We start from the raw sequence: 16,939 nt of genomic DNA, 5'->3' as shown, positions 1-16,939 counted from the left end.
CCCAGCCCACCCCTGACAGGCAGCAGGGCTGCTCTGGAGGACATTCCAGCTCCCAGGAGTCACTCACACCAGCCTGATGAGCCCCCAGCAGGCAGCAGGGCTGCTCTGGAAGATATTCTATCTTCCAGGAGTCACTCACACCAGCCTGATGAGCCCCCAGCAGGCAGCAGAGCTGCTCTGGAGGACATTCCAGCTCCCAGGAGTCACTCACACCAGCCTGATGAGCCCCCAGGGAACGGCGGCGGCCGGAGGGATGGAGGTGGGGCCGTGACCCGCTGCTCATGGAGAAAGGCAGCAGGAATTAGATCTGTTCCATAAAATAAACAGTACGAGTCTCTAATTTCCAAACAAGCCCCAATGGCCCCTTTCCCTGAGCTCTTCTGCTGTGACTAATCGTACTGGTAGGTGTTGGGTCAAAATCAACAATGGTTCTCCACTAAGGTCACTCACTTTCTCTGTTTACACTGCTAATTTTATCACTGCTCAGAGTGGCTAATGGGATTATTTATACATTTAGCAGTGATAAATGCTGATGCTAAATAAAGGCTCCCTGGCACAGGCAGGTTAAGGGCTGATATGGCACATCCAGGACTTTATCATCAAAGGAATGAGCACTGTGGGCAAGAGGTTTCCTGGTTTTCTGCAAAGCTGAACATTTATGAATGGGGAACGGTGACAGTAATTAGCAATGGTGGTGGTAATAGCAATTATTAGCCATTGTGTGCTTTAAGAACCTGGATTTTACACATCTCCCCAGGAGGGCAAAGGAAAACTCCCCAGCCTTCTTTTTGTGGTGAAAAGCTGCTCACGGCTGCAGGTGTGTAAAACATGGGCTGTGGGAGAGCAGAGACACAGCTGCAGCCCAGCAAACACCCAGCCCTCCACCTGAAAGCTGCTGGGAGCAGGGATGGACAGCCCCAGGAGCAGCTCTGGGTTATTGCAGTGCTCTCAGAAGGCTTCTCATTCCTCTGGAAAAAATGTTTACTTTCTAGTGGAAACCCACAGCCCACGTTACTCCAGGGCAAGCTGGCTAAAACCCAGGCAGTTTGACCCAGGGATGCCCCTGAGGTGACTCACTGAACTTGCAGTTTTGGAAAGTCCTGTCACTCATCCTGTCTGCATGAGTGCTTGGACTACATGACCCAGGATGCTCCATGAGGTCTTCCCTAGGATCTGGGCTGATGCATGGTGAAAGCCCTTGGCTGCAGCCCAGCCTGTCTCAAACAAGCATGAGGCCCTGATGTGTCTTTTCTAATTAGAAAACTCACCCTTTTCCAGGGAGAGATGGTATTTTAAGAAACGTTTTGTGATATTTGATTCCGTCTTGAGAGAAAACTCTTGGACTTTTTTCATCTTGGAAAAGGCACGTGGGAGCATGAAAGGGGTCTCAGGGCCAGGGAATTGGGAAGATCTGTTCTGGAGACACCATGGCCATGGGCAGCAGAGCAGGGACAGCAGTTAATGTGGAATTTGGAGAGGGAAACCAGAATTGTTGCAACAGAACAGAATTGCAAACAGAATTGTTGCATGGAAGGAAAACAAGCAGGGAAAAGGAAAATGGGCAGGACTTGAGCTTCACATCAAGCCAGAGTCCATAGCTGTGCTGGGAAGGCTGCTGGAGGTGCTCTTGGGTCCTCATTCCTTGCACTGTCCATAACTAATGTACCTTATGCCCACAGCATCCCAAATCCAAATCTTAATCATTCTAAGAATTCCTGGATCCTGTTTTTCATTCAAGCTAAATCCATCTCGCACAGACACTGTTGTCCCAGGTTAAATAAGTGTGAGCCCAAGCCAATTTCAGGCCCTGCTTGGAGCCCCTGTGTGTCTGCTTTCGTTCCCTCACATCCCTGCACATCCCACCCCCAGTGTCCCCTCTGTGGGAGGATGGTGACAGTGATTCTGCAGCACCATGGAAAGGGAGCAGAGCAATAAATACACATTTATTGGAGTGTGTTTTTCTAGGAACATCTGCTGGGATTAGGGTGTGGTTCTGGGTGTGGACTGGGGTGATTGTACAGACTGGGGGTGTCTCATGGTGGATATTCACAGAATTCACAGTATCACAGAATCACTGGGTTGGAAGAGACCTTCAAGATCATCGAATCCAACCCAGCCCCAACAGCTCAACTCAACCCTGGCACCCAGAGTCACATCCAGGCTTTGTTAAACACACCCAGGGATGGTGACTGCACCACCTCCCCGGGCAGCCATTCCAGAACTTTATCACCCTTTCTATAAAATCTTTTTCCTGATATCCAACCTATATTTCCCTTGCCTCAGGAGAAGCTGGACCATGTGCAGCAACCACTGTGGGTGCAATAGGTACAGCTCACAGCTGCTTCCAAATTCCCTGCAGGGCAGGAGAGGCCAGGGGAGCTGATGTGGTGCCCAGGTGAGGTGTGGCTCTCCTCTGGGCATGAACTCACCAAACCCAGCCCAGTGCACCTGGAAAGGGTGGTGATCCTGCTGCTCTGCCCCTCCATGGATCAGTCTGGATGTATCCTCACCCCCACAGATTTGTTCATGCCTTATGCCAGTCTCACTGAGACCAGGATTAAACTGACAAAGGTCTGGATTTAGTTCCTGGGATCCCCTGGGCTCGGATTTCCTCTTCACAGGTTTTCTGCTGCTCGCAGCAGGGTCCAGGGCCAGATGGTTGCCACATCCAGAGTGTGTGGGGAAATTTATCACCTACATCCACTGAGGCTTCCTGTGGCAGTGCTCCTGTGTGGCATGACAGATTTTGGATTAACTGAGAAGCAGCCAATAGTTTTGGCACTGGACAGCTGAGCACACCCACATCCCATCAGCTTTTGGCAAGACAGGACTTACATCTTCTCTGGAAGTTTCTCTTGCTCAGAGCACTCCACAGCTCTCACAGTGTTTCCATCTCTTGCCCTGCTGATGTGAAAAGCTAGGAACAGGATCCCCCACTATTTGCCATCCCACATGTGAGGCCACTCTCAGCTTTGTATAATGCTGCAATTTCGGAAGAACTGATTTCCAGTGCTGAGAGAGTCACCAGGGTTGCATTTGTGTGTTTTGAGCAGGCAGCTGACATCACTTTCTGAGCAACTTTTCCTCTCTTATCACCACTGGAATCCCTCAGAGGATCACTATTTGTTTTCAAAACAGTGGATGCTTTGTGCCATTGAGCCTAGATTAAGAGTTTTTGGAGCGAGCAGGGGTGTTTGTGAGGAGGCAATTAGAGTTGTATTTTCTGTGACTCCCATCATTGGAAGGAATTAATGAATCTGACTTCATGTTCTCAAAAGGCTAATTTATTATTTTAACATCTATATTATATTAAAGAATACTATACTAAACTACTGAAGAATACAGAAAAAATATAGACAGAAGGCTAAAAGATACTAATGCAAAACTCGTGACTCTCTCATCCTGAGTCCAACAGAGCTTGGCCCCTGATTGGCCAATGAGTGAAAACAATTCACATGAAACCAATGAAACAATCACCTGTGGGTAAACAATCTCCAACCACATTCCAAAGCAGTAAAACACAGGAGAAGCAAATGAGATAATTATTGTTTTCCTTTTTCTCTGAGGCTTCTCAGCTTCCCAGGAGAGAAATCCTGGGTGAAGAGATTTTTCTAGCAAATATGACAGTGACAGGCAGTCTGGCAGGAGCTGGCTCAGCCCTTGTCTTGGGGCTCCATCCCAGTCAGGAGGTGGAGATGAAGAGCTGGAGGAAGCTCAGGGCTGTGGAACAGGAGGTCCTGCTCCATCCAGCCCCTCAAACAGGGCCAGTGTGGGCACATCCTCTGTCACCAAACACCAGGGCAAGAGCTCTGCCAGGTGCAGCTGCAGCCACAGGGCAGCCCAAGCACCTTTTCTGGTAAACTCTTCCCAGGGTAAACATGGCCTGGCTGAGCTGGGGTCCTGTCCTCAGGGCTGCAGTCAGGAGCTATACATTGTGTTCTGTGAGCCAGCACATGAATGTAAACAGCAGGCTCCAAAACAGTGGCAGGAGAATTAACTGATGCTATATGCTGCTGCTTCATGTTTTCTTTGGAGTTGAGGAATAGGTTTTGGAGAGATTTTCCTCCCCATTTTCTTCTCGTGCCCTTGGACACAGCTCTGTTATCCCCAGCTGACTTGCCTAAGCCTATAATCCCTGGTGCTCAAGAGAGTGAGAAGAAAATAGGATTCAGAGTCCAAATGCCTCATGTGTCGGCCTCTAGAAGATTCCTACCATCTGCTCTGGCCACCAAGCAAAGGGACTGAGCTCATTTTGCATCCTGTCATGTAGTGCTGAGGAGCTGCAAGGGCCATGGGGGGATCTGCCTGTCACAAGTTTGGCCCGAGGACCTGGCAGTGCTGCACACCCCAGGGAGAGCTACCCCCATGCACTGCTGTGCCTGAAAAGCACCTGTGCATCCCCCCAGAGCAACTTGAGAGGCAGATCCTGAGCTCCCACCTCCAGGAGGGACCTTGCAGTTTGAGAGCGTTTATCCTGCGTGCTTGGAGCTGAAAAGGTGCCAGCAATCTTTCTGCTGCTTGGGGTCAAGATAACAAATCACCCAGCACATTTACTCAGAGCAGCCACTGACATGCAGAGGAAGGGCCTCCAAGATCATACCCAGCTCTCTGCTTCTGGCCAGCCAGAGCTCAGAAGCATCTTGCTCTGTCAGGGGCACCCTGTTTGCTCCTCTGTGCAATGCCAGCTGCTGTCATTCCCTAGGAATGCCCAGCCAGGAAAATCCAGCTGCTTTCCTACCCTGTGTATTTCCACATCGCTCAAAAGCTGTCAGGCTGCAGCAGTGAGGGTGGATCCCGATTATTTTTGACAATCTGTGTTGGTTTCCATGCTTAGGCACAACCTGTAAGCGGCTGTTGGCATGGAAGAAATGCTTATTTATTGTTATGTGAGACAAAATCCTCTTGGCAGTGAAGTCAGTTGCTGCCTTATACTGCAGCAAAAGATGAATTCACAGTCTTAATTTAAGATCCTGTCACATACCTGGACTCAGAGCAGCCAGTGCTTCCCCCAGCCTGCAAACCCAGCCATCCCTGCTGGGGTCTAATGCATCAGGGTTATGACGCCTCCAGATGCTTCCCAGCATCACAGCACAATTCCAGGGAACAGGCATCACGGCAAGCCTTTGCTTTCCAGGCCAGGTTCACCAATCCCTGCAAGGCAGGGGCAGCCAGGGGCAGGGATCATGCCCAGGGATGTCCCTGTGCTGCTCTCCTGGTGGAAAAGGAGCAGCCACCACATCCCTGGGCTGAAGGGATGGGTTTGTGAGCTGGACACCTCTGTTACAGCTGGCATCCTCTCACTTCCAGCAGCAGCCATAAGCCCTGCTCCTTATTTTTCCCCTAAATCACAGATTCTGCTTGTAGAAATGTGGCCTTATAAACACTGTTCAGTCACTTCATCATATTTTCTTGGATAAGTTAAATTAATTGACCTACTTTAATCTCTCACTAAAACATGCCCTTTAGACACGATGTTTTTCTGTCGCTCGTTTCAGAACCCTTTCATTTCTTCATCTTTCAGGATCTTAAAAGAAACTCATAAGGCTAAAAATGGGAAGGTTCTTCCAGTGCAGTCTTATCAATGTCATAAACAGACAACTTTGACACCATTCTCAGAGCCAGTGTTACCCAGTCTCTGCAGGCAGGACTGCATTCCCACATGGGGACAGAGCATCACTCGGGCAATATTTGCTGATGTTGTCAGCAGTGACCCCAAAGTCACTTTTAAGGTCATGGCTTTCCAGGGTACAATGCATTGTCCTGCCCACAACATTGTCGCTGTCTTTCTTGAAAATATAAAATTGATCTGGCTTCAGTGCAGGCGCTCTGGGCTGGGGACAAGGTGGGGATGGGGCACAGGTTGGACTCTGTGGTCATGGAGGGCTCTTCCAACCTCAGTGATTCTGTGATTCTATATCAAAATGCACACTCTGCAATGCCCAGCTAGCCAAACCCTCAATTACCTCCACCTTTCAAATGCTGCCAGCACTAAATACTGATGCTTTTCCACTACAACACATTGAAAAGGATAAAAAAGATCAGGGGAACACTTCAGATTTGAAAAACCACAGCAGCAAATGTTTTTCCCCAACAAGAACAATTTTCCCCTGCTCAGCATTAAAGAGCTGGTGTTGTGTGGGGTTTAGAGCAGGCAGCAATGCTCCTCTCCCCAGAACCTCCTGCAGCAGCATCTGAGGATGACTATTAGCAGGCACATTTCAGGGTCTGACTGTGCAAATGTCATTTTTGGTCAGTGAGACTTTCAAGAACAAAATATCACCAAGTTCCAGCCTCTAGAGAAGGCCAGGGTGTTTACAGGCCAAACTCCATAAAATTATCTATTGAATTCATGCTTTAAGAGCAGAAACAGCTTTTGATTGTCTCAGAGTAGTCTTGTATCAGCTTGCCACAATTTCAGCTGGGACTGATGTCAAGTTAAGAGGCTGACAGTTTATTCTATGCTCTGTAAATATTTGTACACTGTTGGCCTCTCCCAGTCCTTTGGAACAATATTCCAACTTTTATTAAAAATAAACATGAACGGGGCGGAGCTCAAGGACCAATTCTTTATAAACTCTTGTGTGCTGATTTGCAGGTCCCAGCCATTTGTAAGGGAGACTCTTTTCCACATCCCAGCTTCCCAGCCTGTGACATGGGACAGTAATTGCATGAGTGGCTGCTGTTCCCAGCCTGCAGATGTCACCTCGGGGTGGGGGCAGTCGTGAGGACATGAACCACTGCTGCAGCTGAGAATCCTGACCCAAGAGACCTCTTCACACTCCCAGGTTGTTTTTCAAGTCTCAGCTTCCACAAAGAGACTGCCAGGAGCTGAGAGCTGCAGCCTGGGTCAGCATCAGACAGGGGAGAGGATAGGTGGGAACTCCTGGAGGTTGGTCAGAACACAGACAGGGTAGGAGGAACATCATCAGGGATGGGCTGAGGATGTGAGAGCTCTGGGGTGTCAAATATGCAGGCAGAGGGAAAGACCGGGCTCCAAATCTGTCAGAAATCAGGGCTGAGCTTTTCCCAGTTTTGTTATTACTGGTTAGGATTTCATGCCAAAATACAGAACTCCAGTTCTGCACAAAGGCTGAGTGAGCCTGCGAAGCTAAGGCAACATTCCCTCTGTCTTCCTCAGGACTAAGTGCTCAGTTTGCCAGACTAACCTGAAGAATGTGGGAATTCATATCCCCCTCTTCCCCACTGCTTGTTCCTGGGCACTGTAATCCCCCCAGACAATCAAGCTTGCTCCAAATCTCTTTGAGCAAGCCAAGGATGCAGAAGGGAAAGTGAAATGAAGTGTTCTGTGAGAGTCCTCCTCTGCCCTGGACACCAGGGCAGCAATCCCAGCTGAGGAGGCTGAGAGCTGGTGCAGGTCAGTGCCTCCCTGCTGCAGGTGTTGGCTTTGGGGTCAAGCTGCTCACTGGCCACCCCTTGCAAGGCACAACCCCTGGGCACAAGAGAGCAGGGAGCTGGGGGAGCACGGACACCTGGTGGAGACCCAGGAGAAGGGATTGCCTTGGATGTGGGAGACTCCTCTTGGTTCTTCCTTGGCTTTCACTGCAGAGCAAGCCCAGGAGAGGCACCACTGTGCCCTCTGGCCTCATCTCTGTGTTTGGCACCTCTGACCTTGCCAGGGCCACGCAGGGTGAATGTGAGCACTGTGCTGCAGTGGGGATGTCATTCCTGCCCAGGCACAGAGCACAGGCTCTGCCTGGCTGGAAAAGACTGACAGGGAGTGAGGATAGGAAGGAAGGCACGTGCCAAAGCCCAGGGAAACACTGAGCAAATAGCTGAAGAGCCTGGCACTACTATTCATTATGTTTCTGGTATTATTTAGTGGCATGAAGTTAAAATAACACACTCAAGTAAAGAAAAAAATGACCGACGAGATACCAAAGCAAAACAGACAGAGAGAACAAGCATCTTTGGCTCTAGATCATCCAAAAGAAGCTTGATGGGGGAACCCTCCTCAGCTGCATCTCCCCTGGGGTTTCACGCAGTCCTGCTCTGCCTTTAACACGTGCAAAGCCAGATGCAGGAGTAAAACCCCTCAAGTTTTCCAGGCGTGGGCAGGAATGCAGGCAGGCAGTGGGCTTGGAGGAGAGCAGGGCACCAAGCACATACTGGGGAAGGAGACGTTTCAGGGAGAGCTCATTTTTGGTGCCCTGCACAGTCACTCATCCCACTCGTTGGGTCTTTCCAGGGCTCTGAGACTTGGGATGTCTCTTTGCTCTGAGAGTGCTCAGATGCTGGGAGCCAGGGACCCACTGCCACGGGGGCAGTGCTGCTGGGAGAGGCAGCTCCTTCTGGGGAGGATTTATGGCATGTCTGAGGCATCAACAGCCCCCCACCCTTGGCACTGCAAGGCATGGGCCACTCAGCTTGTGCCATAAATCTGGGCTGTCTTCCCAACCCAGTACAGCTGGATCCAGGCCTTGGGGGAGGGTGATCCACATCCAGGGCTGTTGGAATCTTGGATGCTGAGAGCAAGAGAGCACTGCATTTGACTTGAGGCTGTGGAGAAGGCTTCTAAAATTGATTAACAGCACTGGGATTACGGGTGCGGAGTTGGTTAGAAGTGTGCAATATCACAGGGTGGAAAACTTAATGTTTGGGGTTTTAGAATATAGAAATAAATATGAAGCATGATGGAGGTTTTAGGGTGGAGATAGGTTGTTCTTTACCTTCTTCTTCCTTCTTCTTCATGGGTTTGGGCGATGTTTTGTAATTGGGCAGAAAAGTTCACATTGTGGGTTTCAAGGGACCAGTTATTGGGTTAAAAGGGAAGATAATTTAGGTGTCCTTTCTTAATTGGATAGTTTAGCCTTAAAAGACCTTGTAACAAGAGATTGTTAGCCATTTTGTCCCTTGCTAATGAGAAAGCTACCAAGCTCACAGTAGTGAGACTGTTTCACTAATAAGAAATAATAAACACTCGAGTCCAAATATGAACTATTGTCTCAAATGCCTTCAATCCAGACCCAGAGAAAGCAATACAGGGCCAGCACATTTTCTCCAGAGGCAGAGGGGACAGCAGGGCAGCAAACACGCTGGGCATGACTGCAATTGTGACCAGCCCACGTGGGGACCGTGGTCACGTTCCCTCAGGCAGGACACGGTGGCAGGTTCATCCCTCAGCAGGGATGTGCTGTGTGCCTGGCAGTGCCAATGCCAGGGAGGCTTTCCCAGGGACACATTCCAGTCTCCTGGGTCACGGCAGCTCCCTGGGATGTTGTTTTGAAAAGGAGATCTATGACAAAGTGCAGCCCAAAAGAGCAAGTGAAAGCCTTGCTCCCTTGAATCCAATGGGGTTTCTGCCTCCCAGTGTCATGGGGTGAGGGTTTCTCCCAGGCTCCCCCATTTATCCCTTGAAGCCAATGGGGTTTCTGCCTCCCAGTGTCCCAGCCTCCCCCATTTCCCCTTGGCTGAGGTGTCAGTGGGCACAGCACAGTGTGTACACAGTAATTTGGGGTGCATGCAGGCCCCACAGAGATGACACTGGATGGAGAAACTGCAAGCAGCCATTCTCCAAATGCCCCCTTCCAGAAACAAGAGGCAATGGCACAATGGCAGAGCTGGGAAATGCCAGGGTGCAGAAAGGCACTGATGGAGGGAAAGTTCCCATGGCCACTGGAGAAGCCAGCTCAGAAGGCCTGGGGGGTCCAGGACCTTTCAGGCTGGCCAGCAGCTGCAATTCCCTGTGCTGCTTCCTCCTGCAGACACATCCATGTGCTGCTGGTGCTGGGGATGCTGTGGCCATAGCAGGGGTGGGTGGCTGTGCTGTGTGCCCGTGCTGGCCCCTCCTTGGCTCCTGCAGCAGCTGAGCCCAGCACAGAGCACAGCTCAGCTCTCACAAGGGGATGGGCAGTGGTGTCCCCTCACTGACCTCACTCCAGAGAAAAATAACTCTGCCCAGGACCCTGCTCCCTGCCAGCTCTGTCACGGGTCTGCTCCCCGTGTCACAGCTCTTTGTATCACATGCATTTATATTACAGTGCTGTCTGCACAGCTGAAATGCTCCCCCTATCCTTTCTATACTTTTCCCCAAGGCAGGCAATAATTTCTTTGCCTCATTTCTGGATGGAAAGTCTTCTCCTGATGTATAAGATGAGGTGTAGCTTCCACAAACCCTCCTTTCTTTAGCAGGAAATATCTCCCTGTCTCAAAATCTCCCTAGCTGGATGATCATTTATCTTTGGGTTTCCACTGGGTTCATGTTTCCTGTTTTCTTCTTCCAGATTGTGATCCCTAACTGGAGATATTTTACAGCTCTGCTTTGCTTTCCACATATCACTGCAGAGATAATCTCTGAGCAGACAGTTTCTTTTTTCCTTGGAAGTTATTGGGGAAAAAAAGTAACTGAGCTATCAAAACACGAGTGCATCTTTGAAACCCAAAAAGCTCCTCTCTGACCATGCATCCTCCTGGCCCCAGCACATCACCCAGTAATTGAGATTTCTGCCTTTCCAAGTATTTGCTTTCTGTCTGCTTCTCCTTTAAATTCCCAGGAGCCTTCTGGCAGTGCAGGCAGTGCTGATCCCGTTTTACCAGCAGAGAATGCCTTACACTTGGTTTTGTTGATTCCTTTAATCTAAACTAAGTCATTCACCCAGAAAGTTCAAGGCTCTGGAAAGGTGACGCTTTGGGCCCCGTCCCAGGTGAATGTTCCCATTCCCTGCCAGCTCCCAGACGGGTAAGGACTTCCCAGCTCCACAGGCCCAGCTCTGCTGGAGTCAACTGTTATAAACCTGCCACGGGGGATGAGAGCTCATGAAAGGAAAAGGAGCCTCTTTATTGTCTGTCTGCTTGCCTGCCTTCGGTGCTGCTTCCCGTCAGCACCGTTACCCCAGGACTCCCCCACGACATGTCCCAGAAGAGAAATTCACAGAAGAGCACAGAAATGCTCTTCCAGCAGCACAGAAATGCTATTCCAAAAGCAGAGAAATGCACAGAAGAGCACAGAAATGCTCTTCCAGAAGCACAGAAATGCTCTTCCAGCAGTACAGAAAGCACAGAAGAGCACTGAAATGCTCTTCCAAAAGCACAGAAATGCACAGAAGAGCACTGAAATGCTCTTCCAAAAGCACAGAAATGCACAGAAGAGCACTGAAATGCTCTTCCAGCAGCACAGAAATGCTCTTCCAGCAGCTGGGCCCAGCCCTTGACACTCAGCCCGGTCACTGTCCCCTCACACCCAGTCCCAGGGACCTCCTTCCCCTCTTTTGCTTTCTCAGACATCGAGTGGTGACCAATTTCCTGGTGGCACCTCTGCAGAAGGCAAGTCATGGGACACAGAAAGTTGTAGTGAATGCACTGAGGAAAGCAGTACAGCTGGTGGCATTTTTCTAGAAGGTGAACTCAGCTGCTGTGACACAGAGGTCTTTCCATTGCTTTTCTATCTACAGAGAACATTTATCTGAGTAGGAGTTTGCTTCAGATTTCCACATTTTCCCCCAGAATGTACCAGGGTGGCTGACAGGGAAGTGGAACATGTAGTGGGGAAAGGGAGTGAGAGAAATCTGGTGCCAGATTATCTTCCCAAAATAAAAAATAAAGCAGTGGCTCTTTTCTTTAGATGGTTGTGCTCCAGCCCCAGCTCCTGGTCATGTTTCCATCTCTGCTGCTGGAGGTGGAGAACCAGGATCCTGGTGTTGAGAACCAGCTCAGAGCACTTGGCATGCTGGATTCACATTTTCAAATAGAACTAGAGACCTTCCCAGGGTGTGGAAGGCACCTCACAGCACCTTTCTGGGAGCAGCCTGAGATGTTCTACAGACCAGGAATGGCTTTCATGGACACCTCCAAGCTCTAAACCCTTCCTGTGCCAGCCCCAATGCCAACACACCGCCTGTCCCAGAGTGCCACCAGGCTGTTCCCAGGCACTGTGGCCCCAGTGGCTCTTGCAGGCATTGGGTGGAACCAGTGTTCCCCAATGCTCCCACCTCCTGAACTGCTGCTGGAGCCCACAATAATCTGTGTTTCTCCTCTGTCCTGCTGCATGGAGGCTGCAGGAGGGATGGGCGTGCTGGGTGGCTGCTCCTCCCCAGTTCCAGCAGGATGGAGAGGTGCAACCCCAGCAGCCACCCTGTGTTCCCCTCCAGTTCCATCTCCCCAGTGCCCTGGACCAGAGCAGGACATGCAAGGAGCACATCAGTGCTCCACAAGAGATCCAGGAGCTCCCTGGCCCGTGGGCACCCTCAGGGTGCACCCTGAGCGTGGGGCAGGCCTGGCAGAGGGCACAGCACGTGCAGACAGCACTGTGGAGCAGAGCCCCACATTCTTGGCAGGGCTGGCTTCCAGCTCCTCCATGATCATAGCCCTGCTGCAGAGCTGGAGCTGGAATTTCCACACATGGTGCTTGTCGGCCTTGGGGAGCGTCTCTGCCGCCCGTCACGTAACTGCTTGCCTGCAGGAATGTGCTGGTGTTTCTTTCGGGGGATTACTTGGTCTTTCCTGTCCTGTTTTTTCCTTGGAAAAGCCCTTTCTGTCTACAGGGCCAGGCAGGATCTCTGGGCTGTGTAAAGCTCTGTGCCACACGGCACAGGCAGTGCCTGTCCTGCTGCCTGGATGTCTGTGGTGGCAGAGGGGACGAGCACCTTGGCCATGCAGAGAGGATGGGCACCTTGGCTCTGCAGAGAGGATGGGCACCTTGGCCGTGCAGAGAGGATGGGCACCTTGGCCATGCAGAGAGGTTGGGCATCTTTGCCCTGCAGAGAGGATGGGCACCTTGGCCCTGCAGAGAGGACAAGCACCTTGGCCATGCAGAGAGGACAAGCACCTTGGCCATGCAGAGGGGACAAGCACCTTGGCCCTGCAGAGAGGATGGGCACCTTGGCTCTGCAGAGGATGGGCACCTTGGCCATGCAGAGAGGATGGGCACCTTGGCCATGCAGAGGAGCTCCAGGGGCTGCTGCTGCTGGCAAAGCCACCTGCCCATCATGTGTGACCTGTCCAGGAGGACAGCTCACCCTGACTGACCACAGAGCAGCACCTGGGACTCAGAGGTGGGAAAGGGAAGCACAGGGAAGCTGTCAGCATCCCCTGAGCTCCTCTTTGAGCCCAAGAGGTGTCCCTTGGCTCCCACAGAGCTTGCAGAGAGGATGGGCACCTTGGCCCTGCAGAGAGGATGGGCACCTTGGCCCTGCAGAGAGGATGGGCACCTTGGCCCTGCAGAGAGGACAAGCACCTTGGCCATGCAGAGAGGACAAGCACCTTGGCCATGCAGAGGGGACAAGCACCTTGGCCCTGCAGAGAGGATGGGCACCTTGGCCATGCAGAGGAGCTCCAGGGGCTGCTGCTGCTGGCAAAGTCACCTGCCCATGGTGTGTGACCTGTCCAGGAGGACAGCTCACCCTGACTGACCACAGAGCAGCACCTGGGACTCAGAGGTGGGAAAGGGAAGCACAGGGAAGCTGTCAGCATCCCCTGAGCTCCTCTTTGAGCCCAAGAGGTGTCCCTTGGCTCCCACAGAGCTGGGCAGGTGTGTGCCCACCACAGCTCCCCTCCTCCTGGAGCCCAGGGCCTAAAGCTGCTTGGCTTGGTGGTTGGGCTGGACTCTGCTCATCCTGGGATGTCCCCACACCTCGTGTGTATTGAAACATAGCTGAGGATGTATTCCTGGCATGCTACAGAGGGATGGCCTGGAAATTCAGAGTTTGGCCATCATACAGTGGCTTTAGGCTTAATGTTTAAGCTCATCTTCTAGAGAATTTCTTCTCTAATGCAAGTAGCAGGAAGCACAGGACCTGCCTTCTTATCTGGCAGTAAGAGATGTTTCCATGGCCCCCTGACCTGACAGTGTGTCTGGAGCTCCACTGGCTCAGCTCTGTGGCATCAGTGGGCTCAGCATCCATGGGCAGGAGCAGGAGGGGCCAGCAACTCAAACTTCTGGAGTAAATCAGAGCATGCACAGGGAGCAGAGCCTGCCTGGGACACTGCAGATGCTGCTGCAGAGCAGAAGGTCTGAGAGACACAAACATTTTCTGAAACAGCATTTCCTCTTATTGATTTCCTCCAGTCACCAGGCATGACTCTTCCCAGAAGCAAATCATTCATCTAAGCTATCTCTGCATCAAATCCCCTGCAGGGTCAGCTGCTAAGGCTCCATTTATCCAGGCTGCTCCCTCCCAGCCCACTTGTGAGTGGATCTGAGACCAGCACAGAGCTCCTGGCCCTGCAAATCCCCCGCACGCGGCTGTGGTCAGACAGACTGCAGGACAGCACAGCCCTGGCAGCAGAGAAGACTCTCACTGAAGAGGTTAAAGAGTTACCTTGAGCTGGGATCTGTATTTTGTTAAATTATTTGAAAGAACAGCATCTCTGCTGTTTCCTTCTCCAACATGCAGAAGAAAAATGACTGTATTATGGTTGTGTCTAGCGTAGCGCTTGGCACCCGGCCAGCAGGATTTACAATGGCTGGGTGAAAAGTCTGCAGGGAAGGCAGTTTGTTTTGCTGTGGACAGTACTTACAGGGTCTGCAAGGACCAATCTCACAGCACAGCAGGGGCCAGGAGGAGACCTGCCAGCAGAGAGCTGCTGGAGAAGCCATTTGTTCTGTCCATGAAACATGAGGTCAGCAGGACCCACCGCCTCCTGCCAGGGGTGGTAAGAGGGGGAAGGCAACAGAGTAAGACAGGCTTTGTCTATTCTGGATGAAAGATCAATTTTATTGCAGCTCTTTAGCGTAAGATTCTTCATGCTGGAGTTTTCTGGCTGGAAAAGCACGTGTCTGATTCAGAACCATTTTCAGAAAGAAACACCTGGCCTCCCTCCCTGGAGGGGAGGAAGCAGCTGAATATTAATTTCTAATATTCTGTATTAAACTCTCATGCATTCCTGAATGAGATTTTACTCTGGAGGGAAGCACAGCTGCCAGGACAGGCAGGTTTCTGTTCTGCTGTGCTCACCACAGCAGGTACTGAGTATCCCTGCTCTGCTGCAATGCTGGGTCCTGCTGTCCTGTCCTCACCAGAGAGAGATGCTCAGGCAATGCAGGCTCTCAGTTTGAGGGCATGAAACCCTCTCCATAGCAGCTCCTTTTGTGATTGCAGCAGCACTGGGTGGGACAGGAGACACTGAGAGTTTGCAGAGGGAATGAGGGAGAGTCTGGAGGTGGAAGAGATGGTTGGTCTGGTTTATTGGTTTGCTCTGATCAGGCTGGACAATGGCTGGGGCTGGAGCAGAGCTGTGTGCTCAGGGGGTTCAGAAAGGACAGGTGAATTTCTCCTCTAAGGTTTTTGGGTCAGACTGGCTCTGGGTATTCATAGCCTTGGCTGGTAACTGCAGACAGACCTCAGGTGTGGATATCATGGACATTCCCAAACATCCATGGATATCACTGTCCTTGCAGCAACAGGTCACACCTCACACCCAGCACAGGTGCCCTGTGCCTGAGCACAAGGCAGGGTCCCACCTCAAGCTGAGCACATCATCTCTCTGAGCAGGGCAGATCTGGCTGCCCACACTCCAGCTGAACCAGCCAAACCATTAAAATCTTCATTAAAATGTGGCCAAATTCTTCCCCTCTGTTGAGGGAAGGCCTTCAGCTGCACACCTGGGGCTGGCACACACTTGCCCCACTCCCTAGGCAGCAGGTTTGACATCTTTGAGGATGATCACAGCTGAGGTGTCCCTTCAGGAGGCAGTGTGGGCTCATTTCCCAGGACAGGCTGTAGCAAATCCGTACCTGACAGTGGCAGCACAGCCACAGGTTTCCTGTGACCTGAGGCTGAGCAGCCTGTGATGACTGACCAGGGACAGCCACGTCCTCAGAAAGGTTTTTAGCAGTAGCCAGGTGTATAATAAACTGCTTTTCTGGTTAGCAAGGAGATCTATTTTAAAAACTGAAAGAGACAATTATTCTGGGAAACTGCTCTGGAAAATGTGTAGTAAAGATGAATCCCTATGGACTGAGTTACACTGGGGATACAATGCTGCTGCTCCCCTTGTAGGCCAATGTCAGAGGATCTGTCCTGAACCCACAGGCCAGATCCTTGCAGCGAATTCTGCTGTCCCTGTGCAGCCTGAACAACCCAGACTTTGTGTCAAGGCTTGGGAAATGAGCTAAAGTAATCACATTTGAATCATTGTGGATTCTGGTAACGTCCTGACCGGGTGTGAACCCCACACCGATGGCACCAGCTGGGCTCTGACACAGCTGTCAGGACAACCTGCCTCTGAACTTGCTGCTGACAGCCTGAGAGCCAAGCGAGCCTCCCCGTGCCCCAGGAGCTGCAGGGGACAGCTGTGTCCCCAGCAGCACAGCTGTGTCCCCAGCAGCACAGCCCCGTGGCCCTTGGGCCAGGCTGCTGAGCACTGCTGATCCCTGCAGACAGGGACATGGGTTCTGGAGGGTGTTGTCCCCTGGACAGCAGGACCAGGCCGTTCTGTGTGTGAGCTGCTGTCCTGCCTGTCATGGCCAGGGACAGAGCCAGGGAAGGGCTGGAGCTGGCCCAGGGAGGTTTGAGGATGGAGATCAGGAAAGGTTCTTCCCCAGAGGGTGCTGGCACTGCCCAGGCTTCCCAGGGAATGGGCACGGCCCCGAGGCTGCCAGAGCTCCAGGAGCTCCCAGGGATGCCCAGGGTGGGATTGCTGGGGGTCTGAGCAGGGCCAGGAGCTGCACTGGGTGATCCTGGGAGTCCCCCCCAGCTCAGGAGGATGTGATTGTATGCAGGCAAGACAGGCTGGTGATCTCTCCTTGCACACCTTCACTGGTGCTCCCCATCCCCAGTGCAGGAGGAGGGGATGGTCCAAGCCAGCTCTGCTGGGGCTTAGCAGAGGAGAAGGGAGCAGGCATCAGGGCTCAGCTGTGTTGGTGAGTGTCTGCCTGAGCATGCAGCTGCCTAAATCCCAGAGATTACTCACAGCAACCTCAGCACAAGAGTTACTGCTGAAGGAAAAACTTCAATGTCAAGAGCATGAGTAATAACCAAGCTGG

The sequence above is a fragment of the Pyrgilauda ruficollis genome, unplaced genomic scaffold (genome assembly GCF_017590135.1).
Source record: "Pyrgilauda ruficollis isolate IOZ18807 unplaced genomic scaffold, ASM1759013v1 scaffold194, whole genome shotgun sequence".
NCBI classification, from domain to species: domain Eukaryota; kingdom Metazoa; phylum Chordata; class Aves; order Passeriformes; family Passeridae; genus Pyrgilauda; species Pyrgilauda ruficollis.
The sequence above is the reverse complement of the archived record's forward strand: the minus strand, read 5'-3'. Positions refer to the sequence as shown.